Here is a 13,216-nt window from a genome sequence, read left to right as displayed (position 1 = left end):
AAAACAGGAAAGAATCTGAGCAATGTTGCATTTAGACACATGTGGCTTTGTAACAAATTTAACATTGAAACAAACTAATATTCAGACACATATTTCTGTTACAAAAACAATATGCTATGTACTTAAAAGTATATATGATATAATGCAGTGAATTTTTCAGACCCTCTGCATCGTCCACAAGGATTTCTAGGGCTACCTCAAACATCTTCCTTCTCGGGCTCTCCTCTCATCTAACTCTCTGAGGGTCAGATGCTTCTCCAAGCAGAGAGTTGAGGGCAGTTCTATCTCCTCGGCTGGGGCCTCCCTCTGGAACAGCCTCCCTGCCTCTCTCAAACTTGAGCAGTACCACCTCCAGTTACGGAAGCAACTCAAGACCTTCCTTTTCACTTCCGCTTTCTCTCTTCCTCTCCCCTGCTCATGCACCTGACTGCTCTGTGCACTGGTCACCTGGTCATCCTCTGAACTCGGACCCAGGCTCCTGCATGTCCAGTTGCCCTCACACTGCCTCTGGGCTCCCCAGTACTTAAGGGTCGTTATCTGCAACCCTATACTCCCTTCTCTCTGCACTTATGAGCCACCTGCTGGCTGCACTCGTGAGGGTATCAGGTAATATTATCCCCACCAAAAATATCGCTGTATATATGGTCGTCGGAAACGGCCATAGGTGATATTTTTAGTGGGGATAAAATTAGGGTTTTTTGGGAGCGTGGGTGGTGGGGGTGTCCCCTGCTCTTTTTAAAATAATACAGGGTTTGCAGGGGTGTCCCCTGCAGGTTTCATGCCTAAATATCATGCAGAAATATGGTGATATTTTTGGAAAGGAATATTTTTGCGGGGATATTAACACATGGAGCCCTTGTGAGTTCACTGCACTTCCCCCTTGCCCTTCCCCCTGGCAATTCTCCCCTTTCCTCTTCCCCGCACTTGCACGATCAGACTGACACGAGGCCTAGTAATATTGTTATTTTGTCCTCACTTTGTTTCCCTCCCCTTGTCTTGTCGCGCCTAGAATCACATGTGTACAGGTGCATTATAAATGCCACATCGTATCATATCAATAAATCCTGCACTTTATTGCATATATAACAGGATAAAATGGCGATATCATATGACGTAACAATGATATTGCATGGTGAAATTGTTATATCACAGCCTCCAAATCCCCATGACATATGATGTAAAAGTGTACAGATTATCTTGTAATCTGAGATGTTTGTGCTAAATACAGCCAACAATATGATTTGTGTTGAAAAAGATAAACTACTTGGTGAAACCATTGTCTGTAAATATTTAAGTTCTTGCGTAACATTAAATACTTTCCATCTATCCTGCAATGAAATTCAATTTCTGACAACAAATGATAAAAAACAGCTTTTTTTAATTTAATTGTATGTAGCACAGAATTAAATAAAGGCATACTCTTCTGACTGAAAACAAAGTCATGTTTTACTGACTGATTTGCATACAGTATAGAAGGAAAATGTTGAGTGAAAAACACATTTTCACATAAGGGAATTAGCCAGCAGTCACGTGATCCTGTCCCGTCTGTGACGCTGGCCCCTCCATGCTGCTTCCTTTACACTGCCTTGTTAAACAACCCTAGCAACGTATCTAGCGGGGGAAGCAATTCATGATTCAGCCTTCAGAGAAATACTGACACGCACGCACACACAGAGTTCATGCTTCTGAAGGACTGACCGGGCTGGGGAAAATTCAGTCACTCACTCGCCAGTGAAAGGACCCTGTCAAAGCCTTAAGGGTGTTTCAGGGGCACATATATGTTAGTGAATCTGCCCTGGGGCATCTTAAGGATGTTTTGACGCCTTGGGCTGATCTCTTGGAGGGGCCAACCACAACTCAACCAAATGCAGGGATGCCACAACCCCTCGTGTTAAACTCAACAGCAATTCATCCAGGTATAAGACAGAGCGTACAGTCTCTAATACACAGTAGAATCGACACATCTATCTCCCGAACCCCAATTTTCTAATGTCAGTTTTTCACCCCTCAAACCAACAGCAAATAGACCACCATCATTCATCTTTACCAGCCTCCATAAGAATCTTAATGACTGCACTTAATGAATTATGGACAATCCCATTCATAAAGCCCATAGAATTATCTATCTATTTACAGTTTCTTATATAGCGCCTTTATCCAAAGTGCTTTGCAATCCCAATGGAAACAGCATGGCATTAACGAGTAGCCAATGGTATCACCATACACGTATAGCCAATCATGATCGAAGAAAGACCATAAGCACATTCCGAAGTCATAGCACAGGGAGGAAAAATAAAACCAAACTTTAGTGGATAATAATCTTTCAGATGCTTTTTAAAAAAAGACAGAGTTGGAGAGGAGCAAATCGCAAGTGGGAGACAATTCCACATTTTAGCGGCACATGGTCGCAAATAATGGAAACGAGTGGAAGCACAAGGAGGATGTTTAGAAAAATGGTGAAGCAAAGCAAAGACACGATGAAGAATGATAACGAGAAACTTTCTCAGAAAGGTAAACAGAAGCTAAGGCGTGAACGCACTTAAAAGCAATACCTAAAAATGAAAATCTATTTGAGCACGAAGGATATCGGGGCATGAAATATTTAGCGGCAAAACATAATGAAAGTTTTGCCGCACAAAATTGCATTTATTGCAGCGGATTACCTGATCACGAGGCCCTGCAAAAATGCTGCAATAAATGCAATTTTGTGCTGCAAAACCTGCATTCTTTTATGCCTGTAAATATTTCATGCCACAATATCATGGAGGGTCTCAGGAATAGCTCAGGAATAGAAAGTCAATGAATCTGGTCCAAGTAAGAAGACACAGAGAAACCTAAACAAAAAAAGGAGATGAAGAGCACAATGTAAAACAGGACACAGGGGAATAATAGCGGTACCTGATGCCCCAATGCAGAGGGAACAGCAATAATTAAGCCATGAAAAACTACGAGTTTAAACAATAGTTCAGTTGCTGAAATCTTAGAAATGTTATGACGTTGAAATCGACATACATCATGACAATGACAAGAAAAAAAGGTATCAAGAATGAACCCTAAATTACTAGCATTCTTTGAAATAGGAAGCATGAAAGGGGCAAATAGGGGGAAATAGCCAACGGAGGAAGATAAAAAGTCCCATTTGTTTGTATTGAGGTCATCATAGATAGACAGCCGGGGAAGTGCTGATGAAGCCCTGGAGTAAAGGTAGCAGTGCTTAATTTGTGCCGGTGTTTGGTGGTGGCCAACACCGGCAGTCTTTTTTGGGGACCGGAACATGTGTGGGGTCGCCTGGGCACGTGTCATTACTTTGTTTTTTAAACATTCCAAGATCATAAATCACGACTCTGCTCTGTGGCTCTTCTTGCAGTTGCAGGCCATGGCTGGCTGCTGGGCCTCGGAGTACAGCAACAAACAGCCAATGGAAACCAACATTCTGTTGTTACTATGCAGTATTTGATACATTCTATATAGTAACACAGAATGTTATTTTTCATTGGCGGTTCTCCAGCCAGTGAAATGACATGACGTGCATGGGGGTGGGTCACGTGGGTCTGTTGTTGCAGAGGCAGGCAGGCCACCTTCACTTCACGAGGCACGCTTGATTTGTTAAGGCATGGCGCGTGACTCGCAAAAGGGAAAGCCTGCCCTGCCCCTGAATGTGTGGCCCTGTGCATGGCCTACTAGTTGCAGGCGCAGCTTTAGCTTAAGTTCCATAGGCCTGGCTGGCCTGCTAAAAACTCAGTAAGTCAGTGTGAAAGTTAAACTTTCTGTCGGATTCATGATTTGTTTTATTATTGCGTGCTCTCTGCCATGAATATGTTGTGAACTGACATGACATCCACGGTGGCGGGCGGCGCAAATAAAACATTATTCAATAATGTTGGTCAGATGATGACCCCATAATAAATTAATGAAAGACCCTGGGCCCCCTGCCTGGTTGCCCTCCTCCCCCCAACTTTGACTGCAGTCTGCTCTGCTCATCGTGTGCCCGCGGCCCCCGGCTCGGGATTTGACCCGAGCTGGCAGGCCGCGAGGCAATGCAAGCGGGAGCAGCGGCTTAGCCTGCAGACTATGTATGTATAATGTAAGTAACGGCCAGCAGCAGCACTACAGCCTGCCTTGGTCGGACGATCTAGAGGCCCTAGGGCTGCCTAGGTCATCCGACCAAGGCTGCCCAGTGTGCCGCCACCGGCCGCTCACTTGCATTATTAAAGCTACAGACAAACTTTGAAAAGAATAATAACTTGAGCCAAAAAGAGCTGGTGATAGATGGTAGCGGATGCAAAATGGTGCAAGTACCTGAGCTTCTGATAGCAGTGCCTCGCAAATGCTAATACTTGTACACATGCTAAAACCATTGGCTTTGTCAATACTTGTTCTTAACAAGGCTTCAGTGAAGGATATTGAAGTATGTACTTCGGAGACCAAATGCTCAACAACAAAGGTTTATTTACTTTAGGGATAAAGCCCGGCGCCCTGCACTGCACCCACACTTATACAACCTCGTCCACTCCGCTCCCCAACTGTTTCACCGAATCCCCATCCTTCCAAACATCAACATTCTCACATACGCTCTTGCAGGCAGTGAGACCGGAATACATAGCAACAATGGAACAACAAGAACTAGTACTAAACATAATACAACATCATCCCCCTCCTTATAGAAATTGAACAAATTATAAAAAGAAAAAAATAATAGAAACAATGTAACATCTAAGAACACATTACTATTACTATTTCCTCAAACACAAAATAGATAAGCAACCACTTAATTTACAGATGACCAAAGACAGAAAAGAAATTGCTGGTCCTTGGTTTTCCATGACAAAACCTCTGGACAATTGATGGTCCTTATTTCTCCATGACATAGTCTCTGGACCAAAACGGTAATCTTTTCTCTCTTGAGCTACGCAAGGTCCTATTCTCAGCCACAGCACCAAAATTGTTTGTATGCTGTATGTCTAACTCTCCAGCTTGGACCTCAGTATCATCATTCACATTTCCAAAAGGAACATCATCTCCAAACAAATCAACTGCTCTGCTGTTATATTTATGTTGTCCACCTCTCATACACTCACCTTCCCAAAACCATTTACCCACTCTTCCAAATTCCATACAGGGCCATCACGAACTTTGACTGCCCTTTTAAACACTTGTACCACTTCCACTGGGCTGCTGTATTTGTTTTCGCCTTATCTCACAACACACCCCAGCTTTATTCTCACAAAATCACCTGGAGAAATTCTTGGCTTATCTTGATGTTTATGGCCTCCTTCTTCTTCAGACTTTACAATTCTCCTTTGATTAACCCACTCGGGGTTAAGCAAGGTGTTTGGAGCTCTACCTCTCATTAATTCAAACAGAGATACCTCCATCCCTCTTTTGACAGACATTCTCACACTCCACAGTTTTTCCTTGAGAGCCTCATCCACTGGCATGTTGTTTCTTAATGCTAATTCAACCGTTCCTACAACCACTCTATTGCATCTCTCAACTAATCCATTAGTTTGAGGATGATATAATGCCGAAAACATCCATTCAATACCCGACATTCTTGCAAACTCTTTAACCTCTCTACTTTTAAATTGAACACCATTATCACTAATGATCACTTTAGGAAACCCTTCTCTCCTGAAAATTTGCCTTAAAAATTTGATTATTTCCAAGGAATCAATTTTGCTAACCGCTTTTACCTCCAACCAGCCCGAGAAATAGTCGACCAAAACCAACAAAACCTCTTTTCACCCATCAAATTTGCATACGGTCCAACGATATCAATGCCTAACTTCTCCCACGGTGCTTCCCCTTTGGTGATATTAATGGGCTCTGACTTCACACTTTTGCAACTCTTGTCACTTTTCTGACAGGGCCAACAGTTTCTAACAAAACTCTCAATCATCAAATCCATTCCTGGCCACCAATACTTCGACCTTACATTACATTTAGTTCCAGTAATTCCCGGATGTCCTTGGTGTGCCTTTTCTATGAGCTCACCACATAACACTTGTGGAGGAATCAACTTGTCCCCCCTTAGTAGGAATCCATCTTCCATGGACAACTCATTCTTTACTTCCCAGAACCTCACACACCCCTCATTAACCAGTCTCTTGTAAAACCTCATCTTTACAGAATTCATCTAACCATGCTTCTTTGGAGGTTACCTCAAGAACAACTGCCACCATTTCTTCATTCCCTTCTACCTCTGTCTCAACATTTTTTAAAGGTAGACGCGACAAATAATCAGTAATAACATTTCTCTTCCCAGGCATGTATTTCACTATAAAATGATAGTCTTGCAGTTTGAGGCTCAATCTAGCCAACCTAGGTGAAGCTCTGCACATCCCTTTCACTGTAAGAACTTCAATAAGAGGCTTGTGATCAGTCTGTGTAAAGAACCTGCTTCCCCAGAGATACTTCCTAAAGTAACTCACTGCCCAGGAACAAGCCAACAACTCTTTTTCAATGAGTGAATATCTACTTTCAGTGTCTGAAATAGCTCTAGAGGCATGACTGATTACCTTCTCAATTCCATCTTCATTAACTTGGGATAACTCTGCTCCCAACCCATTCCCACTGGCATCCACTGTGACCTTGGTCAACCTACCGAAAACAAATCCTCCCAATTCTGCAGAATTACAAATCTGCTCCTTTATGCAATTTACTGCTACATTACACTCATCACTCCACTCAAATTTAGCATCCTTTCTCAACAGTCTTCTCAAAGGCTCTGTCACACTGGCAAAATTCTCTACAAATCTGTTATAATACTCACATAACCCAAGAAAAGATTTAAGTTCATCTTTGCAATTGGGGTAGGTGAATCCTTAATAGCTTTCATGGCATCCCACTTAGGTTTGTATCCTTTACTATTCACTGCGTGTCCCAATTACTCCACTTCTTCCACTCCAAACTTACATTTACTCTGTTCAATCTTCAGTCCTACTTCCTCTAGTCTTGTCAACACTTCTCTCAACCTTTTATCATGTTCCTCAGAACCCTTACCAAATACAATAATATCATCCTGATATACAAGTGTCCCATTCAAACCCTTAAGAACATGCATCATCACTCTTTGAAAAAACGCTGCTGCGGATGCTAAACCAAACGGCATGCGTTTATATCTGTACAATCCATGTGGAGTAATAAATGCTGTGCTGTCCTTACAATCCTCCGTGAGTGATGTCTGGTGATAAGCACTCAAAAGATTCAATGTGGAAAATACATCTGCATTTCCAATACGATTTAGCATTTCAGATATTATCGGAAGAGAAAAAGTATCAATTATGATGTTCTTGTTGACATCTCTTAGGTCCACACAAATTCTGGGTTTGCCATTCTTCTTCAATGCCACAATGATGGGGCTCACCCACTCCGACGATTCAATCTTTTCTATGACTCCTTCTGATTCTTGCCTCGCCAATTCTTGTTCGACCTTATCAGCAATGGCAAATGGGATGGGTCTGGATTTTGAGTGTTTGACTGGCAATGCTCCTTTCTTAAGCCGGATCCTGTGTGCAACATTTTTTAACAAACCTAGATTAATTTGCACTTCACTTCTTTTTGTTGACATTTTGTCTCCTTGCCCTTGTCTACTATTAGCAATCAGAATGTGTTCTTCTTCACATGGATCCAATCTGATTCTTAATCCAGCTTGATCTCTCCAACCTACTATATTCACACCCTTTTCCGCCACGTAGACTTTCACTTGGGCACACCTGTCCTTGAATTGGATGATGCATGAGAACCAACCAATTATCTTAATCTTCGACCCTTCGAACCCACCAGGGTTTCTTATGTCCGATGCCTTCAACTTACTTCTGAGACCGTATGCTATTAACTTTTGCCAAGTATTCTTGGTGATGATCATCCATGGTGAACAACTATCTACCTTCACCTTAATCTTCCAATTGTCAAATATCACTTCACAACTTGGGCATTTGAATTCTCCCCCTGGTGGTTCATGAATCATAAACACTCTTTCCTCATCTGATTCTTCCTCCTCATCTTGAATAGCGGAAATTCTATTTTTCCTTCTACAAGTGACGGCAAAATGACCTCTTACTCCACAATTTCCACATTTCTGCCCTATTGCCGGGGACTGCTTTGCATATGCAAAATGGCCAAACCTACCACAATTGTAGCATCTGTCCCCGTCTTTAGTTTGTGCATTATGAGATTTGGGTTCATTTTTCAGCCAATTCCTTCCTTTGGAAAAAGTTCCTTTATTCTCATAACCCTTCATTCTGTTACCTTTGAGTGTAGTAACTTCCAACCGTTCCTTGGTCCTTAGGGTACTGACCAAACCTTGCACTTCTGCTTCTGATGTTACTTTGCAATTTTGCTGCTGCATGTTGTGAGCATCCTCCTGTTTTTTGCACTTCATTTCTTTGGAACATAATTGACTATTTTCAATTCGTTTGGCGATGGCAATAGTCTCTGGTAGAGACAGGTTACCCACCATCCATAACCTATCCTGGACTAAACTGTCTCTTGAATGGATAATGATCTGGTCTCATATCAGTTCATCAAGAGTAATACCGTTTCCAAAGTGGCAGGTGCGTGACACATATTCTTCAATAGTCTCATGCTCCTTTTGAATTCTTGTGTAAAAGTTGTATCTGTTTATAGCTACATTAGTCTCTGGAGCATAGTACTTGTCAAATTGTCTTATGGCCTTTTCATGCTCATCAGCATCACCAGCTTCATCTCCCGGCAATTCTGGCAATTCTCTGAAATTCCTTTGCCCTTCCAACCCTAAGGCATGAAGCAATAGTAACCTCTTTTTGTGAGAGGTGAGTCCTTCTTGTTCCACAGTCTGAATGTAATTCAAGCAGAACTCCTTCCATTCAGACCAAGCAACTACAGGTTGACCCGGGGTCGGAAGGAAGCTTGCAGGTGGCTGAATACTTATGCCTTGCATTTTTGACTTATAAATTTCCTTTTATTTTATAAAACTTTTAACTGTAGAATAATCAGCAACAACAAGTATTATGTGTTGTAATGTTAGTTTCTAAAGGGAGTTCCGATATATAAAAAAAAGCGTGTCTGATACTTATTCTTGCTGTCCCCACATGTAAATGACAAGAAAAAGAAATGTTTATTTTTTTTTTCTTATTATTTTTTTTTGGGAGAAGAGGATGAAGAGAAACTTATCTCTTCCTCACCCTCGCCTGACTTCCTGAATGTGTATGAGTGCGTATCACGTGTTCCAAGAGGGTCCTTTAATCCATGTTACAAGCGTGCGCGTTTAAACCAATCTCAAACGCAGTTCAAAAGTCAAATCCTTCACTCCACGGCATGCGACAAGTGTACGCGTTCAAACAAATCCTAAAAGCAGTGTACCAGCTAAATCCAGCAACAGCCAGGTTGTCAAAGGTATTTCCTTTCCTTTTTCGATCGGAGACTCAGCACAAACAGACGCGCAGGAGTGTCCATTCGGAGCAGCTGCTCTCGTAATCTGATCCCCGTGGATTCATTGCTGACGCCGGGCAACCCTCGTCGCCAAATGAAGTATGTACTTCGGGGACCAAATGCTTAACAAAAAAGGTTTATTTACTTCATGGATAAAGCCCGGCACCCTGCACCTCACTCATACAACCCCATCCACTCCGCTCCCCAACTGTTTCACCGAGTCCCCGTCCTTCCAAACATCAATATTCTCACATACGCTCATGCAGGCAAGGAGACAGGAATACATAGCAACAATGGAACAACAAGGACTAGTACTAAACATAATACAACAGATATACATAGTGCTTATAAATCGAGTGGCCGAAGGCAGAGCTGGTTAACACATTTTTATTGCACCTGTATTACATTTTCAACTACAATTGTGAGTCATTGAATTATTTGCATGAAAAAAGGGTACTTGCGTGCGCCAAACTGCATGCAAATCCGCGTTCGTCAATTCATGGAATCGAATGTGTGGTACTTCTCCTGCACTTGTGTAGAGTTTGCACAGACTCAGCACGTCTCTGCGAGCTGTCGAGGGCCTTGCTCGAGACTCCCTGCAGAGCGTGGGCGTGGCTTGCGGAGAGGGCTGGGAATGGGGCATAACACCAGAAATGGGGAAGAACTTGCAAAAAAGTGGGCGTGCCGAGGGACGGTCTGCAGGCAATCTCTGGCATGCCCACAATTGTGCAGCACGTGAGGTATTCATGGATTCGATCATGCAATCTCTCGGCTGGGAAATGTCCATGGAAGTCCTTCATATTAAAGCCACCCCAAGCCAGGCGTAAGTACACTTGCACGTACGATTTGCAGTGCAGAGGTGGGGTGCATGTCAGATTTAGGGGTGCATGTACCCAACTGGGCTTCGGATCTAATTTAGGGGAGCACGTACGCAGCTTAGCCGGGTGCAGGAAATGTTTACGGGGGTTCTCACATAGGTTTCCTGAGTAATTACAGAGTTACGATTTTTTTATACGCATGTTGTCGGGGTGCTGCATACATACCCCGCGCATGGTCACCGAGATGCAGGCCTGCGTGCGGGGTCCCCACACACTATTTGAAGGGTGTGACCCCCCCGGGAGTGCAAAAAGGTAGCTGTTCTGGCTGTTTATGCTTTGCATGTGGCTGCCGTGTTGGGGTGTTCCGGCCGCGACTTGCGATTGCGGTTACTTTCCGATGTAGATTCCATGAATACGCGGCTCGCGCAATGTCCTTCTGGGCATGCAGCACTTGCAGGATTCCTGCGCACATTTCCATGAATCAGGCCCTAGGTCATTAACTCTCAGAAGACTGCTTTGAAAAAACACTGGCAAGCACTTCCATTGCAAAGTTTGATGGTAAAGCTTGAGTAAAACTCAAAGAGTTCCCATGAGGAGGTGTTTTGGGCAGGGATGGACAGGAAGTGGGTGGGAATGGCCATAGGGATTAGCATTGCCATGGCTAGTCAATGGGTGGGCAAATGGTTATATGTGATTTTATCGACCACAATTGCAGAGTGGTACATTTCATTGCAGGCAAAACACTGAAAAACACCAAAAGTGTTTTTTGTTTTATTTGGGAACCCCCCAGGTCCCTGATTTTCAACCCTTATAACGCCACCTAAACCCCATCCCCACCCATTTATTAAAATGTTTTTGGTTTATATCTTAAACCTTACATTTTTAAACAATTGAGATCAACTTTTCGTTAGAATATACATATATACAAGATTTAAATACATTTTTCTTCTTCAAGATGTCAGGTTGAAGCCGTCAGCAGAGATGGTCATCCAAAAATGTACGATGGCAGTTACCATTCTTCTGTTATTTCCCGTTAGAATTTGGGACCCTCATTCGGACACTTCGAGTTCAATCATGGCACTGGAATACATTCTACTGATGGTCAGGCGTTAATGGTTTAGGGCTTGACATTCCATAATAATGTGTTATATGGTTTCAATTGTCTCCTCGTTTTGACAAAATCTGCACGATTGATTGATTTCCTTGTTTAGACTCCTCTTCGCTAAGATCTCGGTTCAATCTCAATCTTAGAAATACATCGCAAATTTGACAGTCCGGGAACAGATTTAGATAATGCAGTAGTTGGTTCAAGGCTCTTGCTTCACCAGCACACTTTAGATTTAACTTATATCGTTTTTTGCAGTCTTGGGTCTCAGTCCAATCGAGCCTTGCAAGGTATTTTTTTGCATTCTGGGGTCTATTTGTTAGCATCTCCATGGAGATATCTTTGTCATTATTTTAACAGCACAGCCTCATTGGCCTTTAAGTCTGTAGTTTGCAGAATGTCTAGCGCCGGTACATTTTCCTCATTGTTAAATTTTTGGAAGAGACCGAGAGTTTTCCACATGACACATGACAATTGAATGCAATGATTGCAGATCAAGCTTGTATCTTGACCGGGGCATCAGAGTGGATTGTGGAAGGGCAAGAACTTTCCTCCAGATTGCCTGATCTATATTTATCATAGTTTCTCCACCATAGGCAAGTATGGCAGTTACTTTCTGCCTATAAAAGGCTATGGCCGGTTTGATAGAGAATTTGTCATATTTTCGGTGTATGATCAAACCATGTCTCGCTAAGGACTTGAATTTAGATTTCAGATTTAGTGACCAATATTGTTCGATTATAGATTGGTTAATCCATATGCCCAAATACTTGTATGTTCAAACTTGTTCAAGTTTTTGTTTTTATAAATAGAAGGCATACTGCTTCCGCTTTCTTTGTGATTGCTGAGTTTGTCATGATATTAGTCTTTGTGACATTAATTGCCAGTTCATTCCTGTCCATGTATTCTTGTATTTTGTTTAACGCAATCTGCAGACCGCGTGAAGTTTTCGCCATAAGGATGATGTCGTCGGCGTACTTTAGACAGGGAATGACAGTCGCATTGAGTTTTGGGGGATTCATTTGGGGGGTGTAGATGTTTGCATCAAGGTCAGAAGTAAAGAGATTGTATAGGGCAGCAGCCAGGGGGCAACATTGCTTTTATCCATGCCAAGTTTGTTTCAATATTGTGACAAGCCCATCAGAGGTCATTCTGACTTGGATTTTTTTTTTTTAATACAGTAGCTTTATGGGCTCCAGGATGTCCCTTGGGCAGCCCCATTGCTCGAGTTTCGTCCACAGTATGTCCCGATTTATCTTGTCAAATGCGAGATGTAGATCAACATATACAGCGTAAATTTGAATTTGATCCTTAATTGCTTCATGTTTGAGCATGTTCATAATCAATAGATTGACACTGGTCCGTACATGTTTGACAAAACCTGTTTGCCTGACTGCAGTAGGTTAGTTGAGCCAGAGGGCGGTAGTTTGTAGGTTCTTTGGTCGAACCCTGTTTGTAAATTGGTATTATGGTAGCCAATTGACATGACTCAGGAATGGCATTGGTTTTATTAATTAATGCAAAGATCTCCATGCAAAAGGCGGCCCATGTTTCCGGATTCTTTTTAATTACAGCATTCGAGAGGCCATCGGGACCTGGAGACATTAAGTTTCTGGATTATGTTTAGAATATGCTTTGGATCCCATGACACTGACCATCTCTTTCGTTCAATTGGGTGCAGCCTTTTTGTTCAAATGCCTCTCTTTATATAGTTCTTCAAAGTATTTTACCCAAGCCAATTCCTGTACGTCCACTATCATCCTGTCTTTCAGTGACGTGTTAGGCTTTAGTAAATCCCATAGATGTCGAGTATTATGGGATTTTAATGCACGTAACATGGATTCCGCATTGTCTTGGTCATGAATCATCTTGGCAGTTTTTT

Source organism: Ambystoma mexicanum, chromosome 2p (genome assembly GCF_040938575.1).
Source record: "Ambystoma mexicanum isolate Mex_15411 chromosome 2p, UKY_AmexF1_1, whole genome shotgun sequence".
Lineage (NCBI taxonomy): Eukaryota > Metazoa > Chordata > Amphibia > Caudata > Ambystomatidae > Ambystoma > Ambystoma mexicanum.
This window is presented reverse-complemented; position numbering follows the sequence as displayed.